This window comes from Elephas maximus, chromosome 19, assembly GCF_024166365.1.
Source record: "Elephas maximus indicus isolate mEleMax1 chromosome 19, mEleMax1 primary haplotype, whole genome shotgun sequence".
In the NCBI taxonomy this organism is placed as follows: Eukaryota; Metazoa; Chordata; class Mammalia; order Proboscidea; family Elephantidae; genus Elephas; species Elephas maximus.
Window position 1 is genome coordinate 7,979,459 of NC_064837.1, and position 21,375 is coordinate 8,000,833.

The window sequence follows — 21,375 nt, forward strand, 5'->3', positions numbered from 1 at the left end:
TTCGTTCTGTTGTACATAGAGTCACTATGAGTCAGAATCGACTTGATGGCACCTAATAACATAAACAGCATATAGTTCAATCTTTTAAAAAAATCCATCCTGCCATTGTTTCTTTTAATGGTAGTGTTTAACCCATTTACACTTAGTGAAATTACTAATAAGGTAGGATTTACACCTGGCATTTTGCTAGTTGTCTCCCCTCAACCCCCATATGTCAGAATTGACTAAATGGCAATGGGTTTGGTTTGATTTTGGTTTATTCTTTCATTACTGCCTTCTTTTATGTTAAGTAGATACATTATTGTTGGTGTTGTTAGGTGCCGTTGAGTTGGTTCTGACTCATAGCGACCCTGTGCACAACAGAGCAAAACACCGCCTGGCCCTGCGCCATCCTCACAATTGTTGTTACGCTTAAGCCCATTGTTGCGGCCACTGTGTCAATCCATTTCATTGAGGGTCTTCCTCTTTTTCGCTGATCCTCTACCAAGCATGATGTCCTTCCCCAGGGACTGATTCTTCTTGGTAACATGTCCACAGTATGTGAGATGGCGTCCCCCATCCTTGCTTCTAAGGAGCATTCTGGCTGTACTTCTTCCAAGACAGATTTGTTCATTCTTTTGGCAGTCCGTGGTATATTCAATATTCTTCACCAACACCATAATTCAGAGGCATCAATTCTTGGGTCTTCCTTATTCGTTGCCCAGCTTTCGTATGCGTATGAGGCGATTGAAAACACCATGGCTTGGGCCAGGCACATCTTTGTCTTCAAGATGATGTCTTTTTTCTTTTTAACACTTTAAAGACATCTCGCAGCAGATTTGCATAGTGTGGCAATTTAATTCCCTTGTTTCTTATACCATCTGTCTGTCCATCATCTATCTATTTTAGTTATTTTCTTAAAGGTTTTCCTGGGTATTGTAATTAACACCTTGATAGTCTAGTTCAGATTAATACCAACTTAATTTCATTAAAATGCAAAAACTGTGTTCCTGTATAACTCCATTCCCTCCTCTTTTGTGCTGTTGTTGTCATACAAATTATTTTCTTATACATTGCATGCCCATCAACACAAATTTATAATTTCTGCTTTATGCAATTGTCTTTTAAATCAGATAGGATGAAAATAAAGTTACAAATAAGAACTATGTAATAGTGTATTTTATATTTACCTATGTAGTTAAATTAACCAGTGGTCTTTATTTCTTCATGTGGACTTGAGATACACTCTAGTGCCCTTTGTTTCATTTCATTCTGAAGAACTCCCTTTAGGATTTCTTGTAGGGCTAGCCTGGTAGTGACAGATTCTCTCAATTTTTGTTTTTTAATCTGGGAATGTGTTAATTTCTCTTTCATTTTTGAAAGATAGTTATGCTGGATCTTAAATTTTTGGGTAACCGTTTTTCTCTTAGCACTTTGCATAGTTTATCTCACTGTGTTCTGATCTCCATGACTGATCATGAGTAACAGCTCTTAATCTTTTTGACAATCCCTTATAAATGATGGTTGCTTTTCAGTTACTCTTTTCAGGATTCTCTTTGTCTTTATCTTTTAACAATTTGGTCATAATGTGTCTTGGTGTAAATCACTTTGAGTTTATCCTACTTGGAGCTTGTTCACCTTTATAGATTTTTTTTTTTTTTTTTGATTTATTCTTACAGAAATTAACTCAGAAATTTTTTTTAGGAATTCATTTTCATATAGTGAAAGTAAATCTTTGTTAAACATAAGCTGTTTAATAATTGTGGTTAAATAAAGCAGCTACATTTTCCTGAATTTATCATTACTAATTTAAGTATATTGCAAGTGTATATTTTATTGCACTATGATTTGTTTTTCCTAAACTTATACAGGTTTACTGACTAATAAATTAACATCACTCCTCCATAATTAAGATTATGAAAGCTGCAACCCATGTTCAACAATATTGAATCATTATTCTGACAAAAATTTTATTTTAATAGTAATTATGTTTTGTAGTATGTCAGCCTGAAGATAATTTTCAAGGTGGTTAGGTATCTGAAAACCTTGGACTGCTGTTAAATTAAGCTAATAAATGAACAAGTGCTGAATGCTGAGACAATTTTCTAAGATATAATAGTGAAACAATGATTGTGAGGCATAATTTTAAGCTTATATACTTTTGCTTCTTATTTTTATATGCCACAGCATCTGAATTCTGGGTCATATTAATGTATTGGTTTTTGTCATTTTAAGAATCTGTATAAGAGGTCTGTGTGACTATAGAAAGTAATGTTACATGTGTTCATGAGCTTTGGCAGTCTACTAAAATGCTTCTGTAAAACAGTTCTCAATTGTCCAAACCCCAGTTTTTGAGTGGGTACATTGATTAAAATAAAAAATTGACATGAATGATTGACACTACACTTAGAGCAATAGAATGATAGAAAAACACAATGTGTATGTGCTTGCGTTTTTCAAAGAAAAAGTCATTTTATCCTAAATTAGATATTCTCAAACTTCCTTTGGTGTCTAGAACCCATAACACTCTTCGAATTTATTGTGTACTTTAAAGAGCATCTGTTTACCTGGATTATAAAAACAGACACTGTATTAGAAATTAAAACTGAGAATTTCGAAAAATCTTTCATTGTTCATTTGATGAATGCAATGATGAAAAAAATTGCATGTTAACATTAATAACAACTTAAAATTACTGTCAAATTAATTTTGACATCATGGACCCCAGAGTTCTGTCCTAAAGCAAATTAACAGTTTGTTCCAGAACGTGAAAGAATGTAATGAAAATATTTACCACGGTTTATAATACCTGGCACTGAAAAGAAGCCAATAAAATCTTAGCAAAGTTTGCTCGATTTTAACGGCTTTGTTTCCTAGGTTTACTGATTAGTGCCTTCACCTACACTGTGAACAATATTCTTTACATTGTGTCTAATCTGCCTAGAGCAAAGATTCTATGTTTGATCAGAATAAGGCTCTGTTCTTTACCTTTACTTGTTTTTGAGAAATTTTTTTTTTATTATAACAATATTTTTCTTAATCAAAATATCTTTTTTTTTTTTTTTTTTTTTTTTTTTTATTCTCGGGCCATCTCTTGCTCCGGAAATCTCTGTTCGGGCCTATTCTGGCCTGCGGGACTCTGTATTCGAGTCTTTTTTTTTTTTTTTTATAATAACTTTTATTAAGCTTCAAGTGAACGTTTACAAATCCAATCAGTCTGTCACATATAAGTTTACATACATCTCACTCCCTACTCCCACTTACTCTCCCCGTCTTGAGTCAGCCCTTTCAGTCTCTCCTTTCTTGACAATTTTGCCGGCTTCCCTCTCTCTCTATTCTCCCATCCTCCCTCCAGACAAGAGTTGCCAACACAATCTCAAGTGTACACCTGATATAATTAGCTCACTCTTCATCAGCATCTCTCTCCCACCCGCTGACCAGTCCCTTTCATGTCTGATGAGTTGTCTTCAGGGATGGTTCCTGTCCTGTGTCAACAGAAGGTCTGGAGAGCATGACCGCCGGGATTCCTCCAGTCTCAGTCAGACCATTAAGTTTGGTTTTCTTATGAGAATTTGGGGTCTGCATCCCACTGCTCTCCTGCTCCCTCAGGGGTCCTCTGCTGAGCTCCCTGTCAGGGCAGTCGTCGATTGTGGCCGGGCACCAACTAGTTCTTCTGGTCTCAGGATGATGTAGGTCTCTGGTTCATGTGGCCCTTTCTGTCTCTTGGGCTCTTAGTTGTGATGTGGGCTTGGTGTTCTTCATTTTCCTTTGCTCCAGGTGGGTTGAGACCAATTGCTGCATCTTAGATGGCTGCTTGTTAGCATTTAAGACCCCAGACGCCACATTTCAAAGTGGGATGCAGAATGATTTCATAATAGAATTATTTTGCCAATTGACTTAGAAGTCCCCGCAAACCATGTTCCCCAGACCCCCGCGCTTGCTCCGCTGAGCTTTGAAGCATTCATTTTATCCCGGAAACTTCTTTGCTTTTGGTCCAGTCCAATTGAGCTGACCTTCCATGTATTGAGTGTTGTCTTTCCCTTCACCTAAAGCAGTTCTTATCTACTGATTAATCAATAAAAAAACCCTCTCCCACCCTCCCTCCCTCCCCCCCTCGTAACCACAAAAGTATGTGTTCTTCTCAGGTTTACTATTTCTCAAGATCTTATAATAGTGGTCTTATACAGTATTTGTCCTTTTGCCTCTGACTCATTTCGCTCAGCATAATGCCTTCCAGGTTCCTCCATGTTATGAAATGTTTCAGAGATTCGTCACTGTTCTTTATCAATGCGTAGTATTCCATTGTGTGAATATACCACAATTTATTTACCCATTCATCCGTTGATGGACACCTTGGTTGCTTCCAACTTTTTGCTATTGTAAACAGAGCTGCAATAAACATGGGTGTGCATATATCTGTTTGTATGAAGGCTCTTGTATCTCTAGGGTATATTCCGAGGAGTGGGATTTCTGGGTTGTATGGTAGTTCTATTTCTAACTGTTTAAGATAACGCCAGATAGATTTCCAAAGTGGTTGTACCATTTTACATTCCCACCAGCAGTGTATGAGAGTTCCAATCTCTCCGCAGCCTCTCCAACATTTATTATTTTGTGTTTTTTGGATTAATGCCAGCCTTGCTGGTGTGAGATGGAATCTCATCGTAGTTTTAATTTGCATTTCTCTAATGGCTAATGATCGAGAGCATTTTCTCATGTATCTGTTGGCTGCCTGAATATCTTCTTTAGAGAAATGTGTGTTCATATCCTTTGCCCACTTCTTGATTGGGTTGTTTGTCTTTTTGTGGTTGAGTTTTGACAGAATCATGTAGATTTTAGAGATCAGGCGCTGGTCGGAGATGTCATAGCTGAAAATTCTTTCCCAATCTGTAGGTGGTCTTTTTACTCTTTTGGTGAAGTCTTTAGATGAGCATAGGTGTTTGATTTTTAGGAGCTCCCAGTTATCGGGTTTCTCTTCATCATTTTTGGTAATGTTTTGTATTCTGTTTATACCTTGTATTAGGGCTCCTAGGGTTGTCCCAATTTTTTCTTCCATGATCTTTATCGTTTTAGTCTTTATGTTTAGGTCTTTGATCCACTTGGAGTTAGTTTTTGTGCATGGTGTGAGGTATGGGTCCTGTTTCATTTTTTTGCAAATGGATATCCAGTTATGCCAGCACCATTTGTTAAAAAGGCTGTCTTTTCCCCAGTTAATTGACACTGGTCCTTTGTCAAATATCAGCTGCTCATACGTGGATGGATCTATGTCTGGGTTCTCAATTCTGTTCCATTGGTCTATGTGTCTGTTGTTGTACCAATACCAGGCTGTTTTGACTACTGTGGCTGTATAATAGGTTCTGAAGTCAGGTAAGGTGAGGCCTCCCACTTTCTTCTTCTTTTTCAGTAGTGCTTTGCTTATCCGGGGCTTTTTTCCCTTCCATATGAAATTGGTGATTTGTTTCTCTATCCCCTTAAAATATGACATTGGAATTTGGATCGGAAGTGCGTTAAATGTATAGATGGCTTTTGGTAGAATAGACATTTTTACTATGTTAAGTCTTCCTATCCATGAGCAAGGTATGTTTTTCCACTTAAGTATGTCCTTTTGAATTTCTTGTAGTAGAGCTTTGTAGTTTTCTTTGTATAGGTCTTTTACATCCTTGGTAAGATTTATTCCTAAGTATCTTATCTTCTTGGGGGCTACCGTGAATGGTATTGATTTGGTTATTTCCTCTTCGGTGTTCTTTTTGTTGATGTAGAGGAATCCAAGTGATTTTTGTATGTTTATTTTATAACCTGAGACTCTGCCAAACTCTTCTATTAGTTTCAGTAGTTTTCTGGAGGATTCCTTAGGGTTTTCTGTGTATATAATCATGTCATCTGCAAATAGTGATAACTTTACTTCTTCCTTGCCAATCCGGATACCTTTTATTTCTTTGTCTAGCCTGATTGCCCTGGCTAAGACTTCCAACACGATGTTGAATAAGAGCGGTGATAAAGGGCATCCTTGTCTGGTTCCCGTTCTCAAGGGAAATGCTTTCAGGTTCTCTCCATTTAGAGTGATATTGGCTGTTGGCTTTGCATAGATGCCCTTTATTATGTTGAGGAATTTTCCTTCAATTCCTATTTTGGTAAGAGTTTTTATCATAAATGGGTGTTGGACTTTGTCAAATGCCTTTTCTGCATCAATTGATAAGATCATGTGGTTTTTGTCTTTTGTTTTATTTATGTGATGGATTACATTAATGGTTTTTCTGATATTAAACCAGCCTTGCATACCTGGTATAAATCCCACTTGATCAGGGTGAATTATTTTTTTGATGTGTTGTTGGATTCTATTGGCTAGAATTTTGTTGAGGATTTTTGCATCAATGTTCATGAGGGATATAGGTCTATAATTTTCTTTTTTTGTAATGTCTTTACCTGGTTTTGGTATCAGGGAGATGGTGGCTTCATAGAATGAGTTGGGTAGTATTCCGTCATTTTCTATGCTTTGGAATACCTTTAGTAGTAGTGGTGTTAACTCTTCTCTGAAAATTTGGTAGAACTCTGCAGTGAAGCCGTCCGGGCCAGGACTTTTTTTTGTTGGGAGTTTTTTGATTACCGTTTCAATCTCTTTTTTTGTTATGGGTCTATTTAGTTGTTCTGCTTCTGAATGTGTTAGTTTAGGTAGGTAGTGTTTTTCAAGGAATTCATCCATTTCTTCTAGGTTTTCAAATTTGTTAGAGTACAATTTTTCATAATAATCTGAAATGATTCTTTTAATTTCATTTGGTTCTGTTGTGATGTGGTCCTTCTCATTTCTTATTCGGGTTATTTGTTTCCTTTCCTGTATTTCTTTAGTCAGTCTAGCCAATGGTTTATCAATTTTGTTAATTTTTTCAAAGAACCAGCTTTTGGCTTTGTTAATTCTTTCAATTGTTTTTCTGTTCTCTAATTCATTTAGTTCAGCTCTAATTTTTATTATTTGTTTTCTTCTGGTGCCTGATGGATTCTTTTGTTGCTCACTTTCTATTTGTTCAAGTTGTAGGGACAGTTCTCTGATTTTGGCTCTTTCTTCTTTTTGTATGTGTGCATTTATTGATATAAATTGACCTCTGAGCACCGCTTTTGCTGTGTCCCAGAGGTTTTGATAGGAAGTATTTTCATTCTCGTTGCTGTCTATGAATTTCCTTATTCCCTCCTTGATGTCTTCTATAACCCAGTCTTTTTTCAGGAGGGTATTGTTCATTTTCCAAGTATTTGATTTCTTTTCCCTCGTTCTTCTGTTATTGATCTCTAGTTTTATTGCCTTGTGGTCTGAGAAGATGCTTTGTAATATTTCGATGTTTTGGACTCTGCAAAGGTTTGTTTTATGACCTAATATGTGGTCTATTCTAGAGAATGTTCCATGTGCGCTAGAAAAAAAAGTATATTTTGCAGCAGTTGGGTGGAGAGTTCTGTATAAGTCAATGAGGTCAAGTTGGTTGATTGTTGTAATTAGATCTTCCGTGTCTCTGTTGAGCTTCTTACTGGATGTCCTGTCCTTCTCCGAAAGGGGTGTGTTGAAGTCTCCTACTATAATTGTGGAGGTATCTATCTCGCTTTTCAGTTCTGTTAAAATTTGATTTATATATCTTGCAGCCCTGTCATTGGGTGCGTAAATATTTAATATGGTTATGTCTTCCTGATCAATTGTCCCTTTTATCATTATATAGTGTCCTTCTTTATCCTTTGTGGTGGATTTAAGTCTAAAGTCTATTTTGTCAGAAATTAATATTGCTACTCCTCTTCTTTTTTGCTTATTGTTTGCTTGATATACTTTTTTCCATCCTTTGAGTTTTAGTTTGTTTGTGTCTCTAAGTCTAAGGTGTGTCTCTTGTAGGCAGCATATAGATGGATCGTGTTTCTTTATCCAGTCTGTGACTCTCTGTCTCTTTATTGGTGCATTTAGTCCATTTACATTCAGGGTAATTATAGATAAATAAGTTTTTAGTGCTGTCATTTTGATGCCTTTTTATGTGTGTTGTTGACAATTTCATTTTTCCACATACTTTTTTGTGCTGAGGCGTTTTTCTTAGTAAATTGTGAGATCCTCACTTTCATAGTGTTTGACTTTATGTTAGTTGAGTCGTTACGTTTTTCTTGGTTTTTGTCTTGAGTTATAGAGTTGTTATACCTTTTTGTGGTTACCTCATTATATACCCCTATTTTTCTAAGTAAAAACCGAACTTGTATTGTTCTATATCGCCTTGTATCACTCTCCATATGGCAGTTCAAGGCCTCCTGTATTTAGTCCCTCTTTTTGATTATTGTGATCTTTTACCTATTGACTTCCATGATTCCCTGTTATGTGTATTTTTTTTTAATTAATCTTAATTTGTTTGTTTTTGTGATTTCCCTATTTGAGTTGATATCAGGACGTTCTGTTTTGTGACCTTGTGTTGTGCTGATATCTGATATTATTGGTTCTCTGACCAAACAATATCCTTTAGTATTTCTTGTAGCTTTGGTTTGGTTTTTGCAAATTCTCTAAACTTGTGTTTGTCTGTAAATATCTTAATTTCGCCTTCATATTTCAGAGAGAGTTTTGCTGGATATATGATCCTTGGTTGGCAGTTCTTCTCCTTCAGTGTTCTGTATATGTCGTCCCATTCCCTTCTTGCCTGCATGGTTTCTGCTGAGTAGTCAGAACATATTCTTATTGATTCTCCCTTGAAGGAAACCTTTCTTTTCTCCCTGGCTGCTTTTAAAATTTTCTGTTTATCTTTGGTTTTGGTGAGTTTGATGATAATATGTCTTGGTGTTTTTCTTTTTGGATCAATCTTAAATGGGGTTCGATGAGCATCTTGGATAGATATCCTTTCGTCTTTCATGATGTCAGGGAAGTTTTCTGTCAGAAGTTCTTCAACTATTTTCTCTGTGTTTTCTGTCCCCCCTCCCTGTTCTGGGACTCCAATCACCCGCAGGTTATCCTTCTTGATAGAGTCCCACATAATTCTTAGGGTTTCTTCATTTTTTTTAATTCTTTTATCTGATTTTTTTTCAGCTATGTTGGTGTTGATTCCCTGGTCCTCCAGATGTCCCAGTCTGCATTCTAATTGCTCGAGTCTGCTCCTCTGACTTCCTAGTGTGTTGTCTAATTCTGTTATTTTATTGTTAATCTTTTGGATTTCTACATGTTGTCTCTCTATGGATTCTTGCAACTTATTAATTTTTCCAGTATGTTCTTGAATAATCTTTTTGAGTTCTTCAACAGTTTTATCAGTGTGTTCCTTGGCTTTTTCTGCAGATATCCTAATTTCATTTGTGATATCATTAAGCATTCTGTAAATTAGTTTTTTATATTCTGTATCTGATAATTCCAAAATTGTATCTTCATTTGGGAAAGATTTTGATTCTTTTGTTTGGGGAGTTGGAGAAGCTGTCACGGTCTGCTTCTTTAAGTGGTTTGATATGGATTGTTGTCTCCGAGCCATCACTGGGAAACTAGTTTTTCCAGAAAACCCGCTAAAAAAAAACTGCAGTCAGATCCCTATCAGAATTCTCCCTCTGGCTCAGGCTATTCAGATGTTAATGAAGCCGCCTGGGGAGGGTGGGGGAGGGAACAGAGAGATAGGAGAGTAGCACCTCAGAATATAGCCAGAGTTGCTTGTCTTGCTTGGAAAGACTATTATATCTGAGATTCCCGCGGGCGCGTCGCCTATGTGTGCTGTCTGTGTGGAGATTGCCCCCGGGGGGTCTGGCCCGCTGGAGTCACGGTCAGATCCTCCGCTTCCAGCCCCACGCCCAGCGTCAAGGCTCCCCTACTGGGACGGTGCACTCTCGACTCCAAAATCAGTCGCTGCCTCCCGGGGACTTCTCGTCCCTCCAGCCGCGTGGCCGTGCCGCCCCCGTGAACCAGGTGGGCCCCCTCCCGGGGTTAGTTCAGATGGGTGGAGTAGCTCCCCGTGCTTGTGCCACGACCGAGTGTCCCGGCTGGAACGCTGTTCTCCCTGCTCCAATACCAGTCGCTGCCTCCCGGGGACTTCTCCTACCGGCTGCGTCCCACGCCGCCCGCGCGACCCGGATGGTCACCTTCCCGGGGTTAGTTCAGGGGGTGGAGCAACTCTCCGTGTTTATGGCGTACCTGCGTGCAGTCCAAATCCCTGTGGGACGGTTCCCCGGCTCGGGTGCTGCTCTTTCTGCTCCAAGATCAGTCACTGCCTCCCGGGGACTTCTCCTAACGGCTGCGTCCCACGCCGCCCGTGGAACCGGCTAGTCCCCCTCCCGGGGTTAGTTCAGGGGGGTGGAGCAGGTCTCTGTGCTTGTGCCGTACCTGACTGGTATGCTGGCTCCAGGCTCTGGAAACAATCGCTGCTTCCCCGTATTAGTTCGTTCTCCGTCTCTAAATCTGTGTTTGTTGTTCAGGGTTCGTAGATTGTTATGTATGTGATCGATTCACTTGTTTTTCCGTGTCTTTGTTGTAAGAGGGATCCGAGGTAGCGTCTGCCTAGTCCGCCATCTTGGCTCCGCCTCCTTTATAGATATTTATATTACTGTTTTTCATCAACTTTGTGAAGTTTTAAGCCATTTAAAAAAATATATTTTTCCTGTTCCTTTTCTCTTTCCTTGCAGGACTTTTGTTTTCCATTTGTTGCTGTGCTGGATGGTGCTTTAGAGGTCCAGGTGGCTCTGCTCATTTTTCTTCATTCTTTTTCTTTCTGTTCTTAATACTGGATAATCTCAATTTACCTGTCTTCAAGTTTGAGGATTTGTCTGCTGACTCAAATCTACTGTTGGGTCCCTCTACTGAATTCTTCATTTCTGGTATTACACTTTCCAACTCCAAAAATTCTATTTTTTTTAATAATACCGATCTCTTTTTTTTTTTTTTTCTTTACTAATATTCTCTGTTTTGTAAGACAATGTTTACACACTGTCCTTTAGTTTATTTTTTTAGTTCTTTGAGCATTTAAAAGTATTTAAAAGAGCTCATAGTGGGCAGGTATTGTTTTTTGGAAAGTTTTAAAGATGATTATTATTAAAAATAAGGTAATGAAAATTGGAATGTAGATAACTAGAGTCAATTTCCTTTCTTTCCACAGTGCCACTGCTCTTCTCTTCTGAGCTTCTTCTCTACTTTTCCTTTTTGTACTTTATTTTCGTTTCTCATTTTGGTGTTTTTTTGGATCCTGGCTGTGGTCTAGTCTACCCTATACCTAATACAATTCATGTGTGATCTCCACTGACAGAATCTTGTGCAAATGTCCAAGCAGAGAGAGGAAAGTCAGCTTACTTCTCAAGGATCGTGCTGTTTGAACACTGTCCCACTGTAATATATTTTCAATTGGCTCTTTATATGCGTATTCACATTGCCTCCTGGGACCTTCCAGTTCATCTAACAGTTTTCTTCCATTTCCTTGGTACTGAGTGCTAGAAATAGTGTCACCTTCAAAGTAGGCTATTTGACTGTGTACTCCTTCCAGATTATGTGTATAACGAGTGTAAACTTGTCCTAGAATTATCCATTCTTATTTGTTTTATTTTTCCCAGCCATCTGTGCTTGTTTGCTAGTTCCATATCTATGACAGAACAGTCTCTCCAATCTTATGGTGACTCAATTTTTAAATAAGCTTCACTAAGGAATTTTTCTCAAAATATCACTTTAAATTACATTTACTGGCTCCCTTATGACTACATGGAACAATAAAGCAGAAGAAATTCCTGCCTTCCTAGAGGTCATGAATGTGCAAAGTAAACCAAGGAGGTGAAATGACATTTCCAGGTTACACAGTGGCAGAGCTGACTGACAAATAGCTAACGCTTTTTGAGTGCTCTATATGTGCCAGGCACTATTCAAGTGCCTTACATATTATTTACTTTTTACAACTCTATTTTCCCATTTCACAGTTGCTAACGCTTTTTGAGTGCTCTATATGTGCCAGGCACTATTGAAGTGCCTTACATATTATTTACTTTTTACAACTCTATTTTCCCATTCCACAGTTGAATAAATGAATACCTGGAGAGGTAAAACTTTATCCAAGGTCACAGAGTTAATAAATGTGGTACTGGGTATCAGACCCAGCCAGTCTGGATCTAGAGCCTTTGCTTTTAATCACTGCACTCTACTCAGGCTTTGTACCACACCTGACTGCATGAAAATGGTTTGATGGCCTCAAGGAAAGAAAGCTTATGTAGATAAAAAAGATTCGGGGGCATCGCTTTAGTCATCACACTCTATATGAGACAATATGTATTTAATCATCTCATGAGATGATTCCCTTTGGCTTATCTGAGGATTCAGCTGTGTTTCCCAGTGCGTGCCTTCCATGAGGAGGCCGTGGACATATGCCCGTGCCCAAAGTGGGCTCCTGAATTCTTCTCTGTTCTTTGTCACATCACACTGCAGGGACATCTGGTCTAGTGGTTACTTACTCTTGTGGGCCATGGACTGCATGATGGCAGTCAGGAATGTCTTGGGGTTGAAGAAGCCTGTCAGCCACATGGTGGAGGGTAATGCAGAGTCACCTGTCCAGGCCTCCAGCTCTTTGATTAGGTTGAGGAGGTTGAAAAACCAGGCTGCCAGTCACGCCATGGAGGCCTAGGCTCGACTGGCCCAGGGCTCTGGCACCGTGACTAGGTACAGGGCGTTCTGTAAATTCCGCATGTCATTGGTCACAGTCAGCTGCCCCTGAGGAGAAAGAATGCGAATAGGAAGAGTGAGGAGGCATGAAATCTCTGCAAACAGCCAGTCTTAGTGCCCTTTGGCTCATGCACCCAGGCAGACAAGACATGGCTCCAGGGGTGGGTGATGCAGTGACCATCTGTCAAACACTTGATTTGCAAGACTTGTCTCACAGAACCTGTTCCTCTAGAACTCTCCTTTCTCCAGTGATGTCAGGGTCTGCACCTGTCTGCTGACAGTGATTCAGAAAGCCCAAATGCTTCCCACCGTGGACCTTAAGCCACCTATGGGTTACACGCCTATTTAACTGTACACTAGAGCATGGGATCCACGTTTTCTTCCAGCCTTTGAAGCAGCCCTGCAGGCTTCTGCATGCCTCTTAGAAACATCAAATGCAAAGCCTGAAAGAGCTGTATTACCCCAAATCAAAGATTTCCTAAACAGACAAAGCTATCAGATAAACAGTCAACATTAAGGGATGCTCTTTCAACTGCTAGTTGGCTAATTGATTAAAAAAAAAAATTTTTGCACTGAAAACCGTCTTTAAATTACACTTGTTAACTTTGTCTCTCCCAAATATCTCTAAGACTTCCTTAGAAAGCTAGAAATAGAAATACCATATGATCCAGCAATCCCACTCCTAGGAATATATCCTAGAGAAATGAGTCATCACACGAATAGACATGCACACCCATGTTCACTGCAGCATTGTTCACAACAGCAAAAAGATGGAACTAACCTCAATGCCCATCAACAGATGAATGGATAAACAAACTGTGGTACATACACACAAAGGAGTATTACGCAATGATAAAGAACAACAACGAACCTGTGAAGCATCTCATAACATGGATGAATCTGGAGGGCATTATGCTGAGTGAAATAATCATAAAAGGACAAATATTATATGAGACCATTACTGTAAAAACTTATGAAAAGGTTTACACAGTAAAAGAAACAATTTTTGATGGTTATGACAGAGGGGAAGGGTGGGGATGGAAAAACACTAAATAGACAATAGATAAGTGGTAACTTTGGTGAAGGGTAAGACAGTACACAATACTGGGGAAGCCAGCACAACCTGTACAAGGCAAGGTCACGGAAGCTCCATAGACACATCCAAACTCCCTGAGGGACTGAATTGCTGGGCTGAGGGCTGTGGGGACCATGGTCTTGGGGAACATCTAGCTCAATTGGCATAACATAGTTTATAAAGAAAGTGTACTACATTCTACTTTGGTGGTTAGCGTCTGGGATTTTAAAAGTCTGTGAGCAGGCATCTAAGATACTGTACTGGTCTCACCCCTTTGGGAGCAAGGAAGAATGAAGAAAACTAAAGATACAAGGGAAAGATTTGTCCAAAGGACTAATGGACCACAACTACCACAATCTCCACCAGACTGAATCCAGTACAACTAGATGGTGCCCGGCTACCACCACTGACTGCTCTGACATGGGTCACAACAGAGGGTCCTAGACAGAGCTGGAGAAAAATATAGAACAAATTTATATCTCATAAAGAAATAACCAGCTTGCTGGCCTGACAGAGACTGGAGAAACCCTGAGAGTGGTGCCCCCAAACACCCTTTTAGTTCAGTAATGAAATCACTCAGGTTCACCCTTCAGCCAAAGATTGGATATACCCATAAAACAAAACAAAACTTAAGGGGCACACCAGTGCAGGGGCAAGCTCTAGAAGGCAGGAGGGGACAGGAATGCTGGTATTAGGGAACCCAAGGTTGAGAAGGGAGAGTGTTGATATGTCCTGGGGTTGTTAACCAATGTCATAATACGTGTGTTGCCTGTTTAATGAGAAACTAGTTTGTTCTGTAAACCTTCATCTAAAGTACAACAAGAAGTTTCCCTTAAAATAGCTGATTATTAAAACAATATTAAATGTAAAGATTAGTGCAAAGGGAAAAATTTTAATGAGCAGATGATCATAGCCTTCTACTTCCTCATCAGTTAAGCTTCCAAAGCTTGTGTATGTTATGTTTTGGTTAACGAAGATATCTCTTAAAAAGTACTGGGTTTTGCGATCTCTAGTGTTTTTATGGGGATTAAATGCGTTGATGTGTGGACATACCCGGTGCTTTGCCTGGACCCTTTGCCGTCGAGTTGATTCTGACTTACAGTGACCCTACAGGACAGAGCAGAGATGCCCTATAGGGCTTCCAAGGAGCCGCTGGTGGATCCTCCAGGACTGAACCACCAGCCTGCGATCAGCCGATAAATACCTCCATCAGGAATGTTTACAGAGCTTGCTTTAGAAAGACTGCTTTAGTCAGTTTGTATTGGGAAATAAGAGATTGATGTTAGGCTAGAAACCGATACTAGGAAAGTTTGTACTTTGACAACCCCTTGTAAATTTTTCCTTCCTTCTCTCGCACCGCTTTGATGTGAAACCATTTTGCCTTTGCTTGTTTTGCCTGATAAATACCTCACTGCCCTCCCTGCACGCCAGAACACACACTGCCTCTTGTTTGAGTGCCAGTGTGAGTCTCCATTTTGTGAAATGATCTTATTTTTCTTTTCACTCATTAAAATTCTTTGTTATAATTTCTAGTGGAGTAGCAGTCTAGTGTTTTCACAAGAATGGGACAAAATTCAATCCCTAACAGTAGTTTCTCTGGAACTTCAATGAAAATCTTTCTCCTTTAGAAGTTAATTTTTTTAAATCAATGGATCATTTGGAAGCTTGCATTTAAGCTTTGTTAGGGTGGGCTGAGAACAGCTTTTAGTCTCAGTCCAATTTAGCCTCTCAGTATACTAAGTTGATATTCTTTTGAGAATTCTCTTTGATTCCTCCTGTTTTTTTAGTTTTTTATACTTTGGCTAGCAGGAACACAAACTATTCCCAGCTCTGTGTGATCTCTGAGAAGTGTTCACTCCTTTCTGGCGGTGGTTTCCAGCATTAGGTGGTTTCTTTTCACTTATGTGCAGAGTAGGCCTTGGCCAAGTCTTAAGGATACACCTCTGTAGACCTCTGGAGCTCCTTCTCTGTGCAGCTCTCCCTCTCAGGTATTCTGCCCTGCAAACTCTAGCCAGTGTGGCCTCCATGAACTCTGATCCCTGTCTCCGCAACTCAGCAAGGCCTTGGGGCTCTGCTTGGGTTCCTGCTCACTGAACTGGAGTTTGCGTTTGCTTCCATAGGGTAAGCTTGTGCGATGAAAGCTCACCTGCTTTTTCCTTTCTTTCACATATCATAGTCTCGCACTTTAGGACAAGATCTGAAAACTGGTGTCTTTCATGGTTTGCCTGATTTTCTAGATGTTTAAGGTGGAAGGCGTGAAAGGCTAAATCTGGTTTTGTTGGCTGTCAGCAGAAACCCAGGACTACTTCAATAATAGTTTTTGGAGGTTATTCTCTCAACTGTGAATTTTCCCTTTATAATCAGTATTTTTCTGCTTTGGCCAAAATGAACTCTACATGTGGAAAAGGAATTGTTTAGAAGCTTAAACTCATCCTGAATAATCCAGTCCGCTGATAGTTAATGGTCTGATGACAGGGTGTGTGGCTGTGTATGCATGTCATCACCTCCCTTTCGAAAGCGCTGAGTTAGAATGTCAAGCCCACTGAACCTTCACAGGCAACTCACTTATTGCAGTGGCAGGTAAACACCTGATTTTAAACAGAAATACAGACACCAAGGAATGAATGGATGCCGTTGGCCTCCCTCCCTCTCCCACATCCTCTGCACTCAGACTCTCAGCAAACAGAGAGCTATATTAGTTTTTGCAGAAATGTAAACACTTAAAGCCAGAGTCCTTGCTTGTGGAGTTTGCAGTTTAACTGGGGAAGTAGGGTTTGTATTTGTGGAAAAGGCTCGAGTGACGACTTCAGAGAATTTACAAAGAAATATAGGCAAAAGTGCACGTTAATCCAGGAATAAATGCTGGGTCTATGTATTGCAGGCTGTTGAAGAGTAAAGTGATCGCAGTCAAGTGGGATAAGTCAGGGAAAGGTTTATAATATAAGATGCCTTTGCAGATGTGTTTTTAATTAACAAGAGCCATAAATAGGTAAAGAGACTAGAGAAGGGCTATTTCAGATAAAGACATAGTTGGGAGCCTACAGCGTCACAAGGATTGCACTGGCAGAAGGACAGTGTCTTCCAGGGAGGCAAGAGGGTCAGGAAGCCCCAGATGAGTGGTTCTCAACACTTCTCCTTTTCCATGAGGGGTTATGCCCACAAACCGGACACAATCCCAGTGTGCAGTAGAGGGATTACGCCCACAAACAGGACACAATCCCAGTGTGCAGTAGCTTTGATGCCACCTCCCTTCTCCCACTCATGACCGAGAATCTGAATCAGTCGAGTGAGAGTAATCAAACCCATTGCCATCGAGTTCATTCCAACACATGGCAATCTCATGTGTTACAGAGTAGAACTGTTCCATAGGGTTGTCTTGGCTATAATCATGGAAACAGATTGCCAGGTCTTTCTTCCATAGCACCGTTGGATTGATTTTAACTGCCAGCCTTTAGGTTCATAATCAGTTTGTGCCATCCAAAGCCCTTTAATGAGAGTGATAAAGAGGGCAAAAGCTGCTGATGAAATACATTGGTTCCTCCCAGGGCTGACTGGCATAAAAGGCGTATGAGTTGGTGGGGGTGGGACCACTGAGCCCGGGCAGATTTATAGGCAGTTCCAACAGTAAGGCTGATACAGCAACTTCTCTCAGGCAGGCAGCTGCAGCCTCCAGGATTGACCGGTGAGAAAGATCCCAGAGATAAGAACCAGGAGCAAGGTCAGTGGGAGAAGTAATTAGAGAAGTTGGAAACAATGGCCTTTAACGGCTGCAAAACATGTTGGGGAAAGGCCTTAAATTCACCACTACTGGCAGGATGAGAGGCTGGTCTTTGTGCAAAAGTTACCTGACATTCTCTTTAGCAAACATCCCTGTAAAGTAAGTCCTTACCCATTGTTTTTGGTCTTATGTTGCAGTACCCAGATGCTTTAGACTTGGACTATCTAATATGGCAACCACGAGCCACGTGTGTCTATTTAAATTTAAACTACTTAAAAGTATAAAATTAAAAAATTCATTTTCTGTGTCTCATTAGCTACCTTTCGTGTGCTCAACAGTCAACATGTGGCTGATGCCTACCCTATTAGACGGCACAGATAGGGAACGCTTTCACCATCATCAAAGCTCTGTTGAACAGCTCTGCTTTAGGCAGAAAGGGTCAGTTTTCTGTTTGGTAAAGTAAGCTGTAGTATGTAGGTTTTAGCCAGTTGCTATGTTAAAAATCCTATATATTCCAGTTTTAACGAAATGTTATATACACAAAGTGGTACATATTTACTTGCCAATCTGTGGTTAAGAAGATATATAAAAACTCAAGTCTCATGTTGGCATCTCCTGCCTGGAGGGGAAATGAGAGGGTAGAGGGGGTTAGATGCTGGCGAAATGGACAGGAAAAGAGAGTGGAGGGAGGGAGCCAGCTGTCTTATTGGGGGAGAGCAATTGGGAGTATGTAGCAAGGTGTGTATATAAGTTTTTGTGTGAGACACTGACTTGATTTGTAAACTTTCACTTAAAACACAAAAAAATTAAAAAAAAAAACCTCAAGTCTCAGTACAAAGATAAAATTCAATACACTAAAAAAAAAAAAAGATAGGCCATATTTCTTTTCCCTTTAAAATGAAAACTTTGAAAGAATTTTCAGTGGGCAATTTACTTACATGCTTATAAAATGCTTTCATAATACACCAAACTCAGAGTGCTATTGTATTTACAGACTAATGCACTTGGCTGCTAACTGAAAGGCTGGAGTTTCAAGTCCACCCAGAGGCACCCTAGCAGAAAGACTAGAGGACCTACTTTGGAAAAATCAGCCACTGGAGCACAATTCTACTCTGACATCCGTGGATCGCCCTGTGTTAGAACTGACTCCATAGCAACTTTTTTTTAAAATTGTGTTTGCTTCTTCACAGAACTGTTTTAGGTTTTGTTAAATTTAGGTGTGTCTATGGAAGCATGTTGTATATGTGAATGTCATCTGTTACACAAGTTGATGGGGAAATAACGGCCCCTCTCCTGGAGTGGTCTCAGAACATGACCCTGCTTAACTCTGCTGCACTGGGGTAGACTGCGGGTAGTACTGGGATAAGTGTGATGAAAAGTTACTGGTCCTCTGGCACCATCTCTGAGGGCAGTGCCAGAGCTAGACAGACCTCAGACAGAACCCCGGCAGCCACTCTACTTTGCATGCAGACAGATGTCATTTGTTACCCGGTGGTCACCTGTGGCTAAATCCCCAACCGACTCAGTGTTACCGCAGGTTCTGGCCACAAGGGAAGCCATATAAGCCTCTATTTCTGTGAGTTTCATTGTAAGAAGAAAGGATGTGCTTCAGTAAAGATTAAAATATATGCAATGCTTAATTTCCAACACCCTTGAGAAATGAAAATCCATTTTGTTTGCAGAGAATTAAAATGTATAGCTTGGCTTTCTTAAAAATTTGTCACATGTACTGATAAGATTACAGTTTGTTCTGACACTGCTTTTACATTTACTAGTTGAATGTGGAAACGCTGGAACTATAAGGAATGTACTGCCTCTTAGGTTCTGCCAGTCTGAGAGTGAAGCAGGAACAATTTAGGAGAAGGGGAAATCATCCACCGTGCAGTTAGGCTTCTGGGCTTCGGGATTCGCGTGGCTTTGCAGAGAAGCAGAAACGACTCATTTTCAGAGGAAGCCCCCCACCCCCTCACCTGGATCCATGAAGTGTAACTGTGTTCCCTTCTCAGGAGAAGAAAATGTCTAGGGTAGCATTTCCTGAAAGGCATTCAGAAAAAAATCAGTTTCCTAAGATGTTGGAGTGGTGGAAGCTAAAGTGGGCTATTAGGAAGGTGCAATGGCCAAGTTCTCCGTAAAATGACCCTTCTTAAAGGCTCAAGCTATTCCGAAACAAAAAACCTGCTTATATTTGTTTAATCCAGAGCTTCCCAAGCTCATTTGGCCTGGATCCCTTTAACACCCACTGACATCTGCACTTATTTGATTACAAGGCAACAATCAACAAAAAGGAAACTTATAAAAACTTTTAAAAAAGTACTGAATCCTCGTCTTGAGACAATGGTGTATTTCAAGGTTCCACGATGCGCTTCCTCGGTGTCACCCCCTCCAGCTCAAGCCACTCCGTTCTGCTGTTTCCTCTCCTATTTTCCTCTTTGACCAGCTCAGCTGCATCTCTTCCTTGGACATAAGAATTTCATTTTTCTGAACTCTGCTTCTTCCCCCTTTTATTCTGTTATGAAGGAATCTGTTCAGCTTTTTCTTCTACCTGCTTGCCTTAATCCTGTGCTCCCACACCTGACTCATCACAACAATTAAACCAAAACCCAAACCCACTGCCGTCGAGTCGGTTGGGACTCATAGCGACGCCACAGGACAGAGTAGAACCGCCCCATAGTGTTGCCAAGGCTGTAGTCTTTACAGAAGCGACTGCCACCGCGGATGCTGGTGGGTTCCCACCGCAGCCACCACAGCACACGAAGTGACCGATGAAGGCGGGGCACACAGTAGGAGCTCAGTAAGTGTCTGTCTGGTGAGCACGGAACGAACCACTAAGCTTCAGGGAACGCTCGCTCAGGGGGATGCATGGAGAACCCGGTCAGCAAGAGCGCCTCCTGGCGGCCTCCAGATGGACCCGTGGGGCGGTGACCCGGCAGGACGGACGGCTCCGGGGGCCAATCGGAGCCTCCGCCCCGCCCCGCCCGCCAATCGGAGCCTCCGCCCCGCCCCGGCGGCTCCGCCCCGCCCCGCCCCGCCCCGCCGCCGGGAGCGCCGCACGCAGCCGCCGCGTCTCCCGGAAGTGCGCCCGGAGCGGCTCCGCGGGCCGAGGTGAGCGCCCGCGGGCAGGGCAGGCGGGCCGGCGCGGGTCGGGCCTGGCGCCGCCCGCTTCTCCTCCGAGTCCCCGGGCCCGTGGGAGCGGCTCGTGCGCGCGCGGGGAGCTCGGCGAGCGTGGGCGGCGGCGCTGCGAGTGGGCGCCGGGGCCCCGCGCGGGGTCTGCGGTTCGGAGCCCGTGGGCCCGCGGGGGCGTCCCTGGCTCGGTGTCCGCCGTGGAGACGAAGGCGGGCTGCCTCCTGGCGCCTTCCGCGCGGGCTGGGGACGAGCGTGGGGAGGAGGGCGCGGCCGGGACGGCGCCTGGAGTCGCTCTGGCCGCGGAATTGAGTTCCTCGCCTCCGTCTCCTGTCATTAGCCCGTGGAGAGCAGACAGACGCCAGTGGCAGGGAAACAAAGTATCAGTTGTCTGCGCGGATGAGGAGCAAGTGGGGCCTAGCAGCTGAGAGACCGTGCACTCCCAGCGCCAGGGCTCGGGGACTTTTCTTGTCTCGGAGTCCCCAGGGGACAGGGATTGGCGCTTGAAACTCTACACCGCAAGCCCGCTCATGCCCAAATTTGGAGGTGGCGGTGCCCAGTCATGCTGAGTCACTTTTCATAGGAAGCAGTGTTGTGGGACCTCTCCCTTCGCAAAGGGGCTTGAGTGGTGCTGTGTGCCGGAGAATAACTCCCCCCCAGTGATACTCAGGTCTGGGGTCAGGCAAGGACGTGACTCCCCAGATCTGCGTATGCGCCAAGGTCAGGCGCCAACTACCTACCATGGTTAGAGGCTGTGGCGTCCAAGGGCGGTGGGCTTCCAGCAAATCGTGGTTAGGGTCCGAGGCTTGCAAGGGCCGTGAATGAAGGTGAGGGGAAAGCCACGGCAGATCGGGGTTTCAGTCCCCCCGTAACAGGTTC

At 41.9% G+C, this 21,375-nt stretch overlaps 1 protein-coding gene across 5 annotated transcripts in view; it reads left to right on the forward strand.

Annotated features, from left to right (window-relative positions):
* ZNF18 (zinc finger protein 18) overlaps positions 1-21,375 on the forward strand; it is a 150,876-nt gene that overhangs the window by 100,010 nt on the left and 29,491 nt on the right. The window contains exon 1 of one of the 5 annotated variants that reach the window (XM_049859553.1): positions 20,408-20,478. The exons of the other annotated variants lie outside the window; for them this stretch is intronic. The gene's annotated coding sequence lies outside the window, so the exon portion shown is untranslated. Of the gene's footprint in view, positions 1-20,407; positions 20,479-21,375 lie in introns of those variants that run through there. 5 annotated transcript variants of the gene reach the window in all.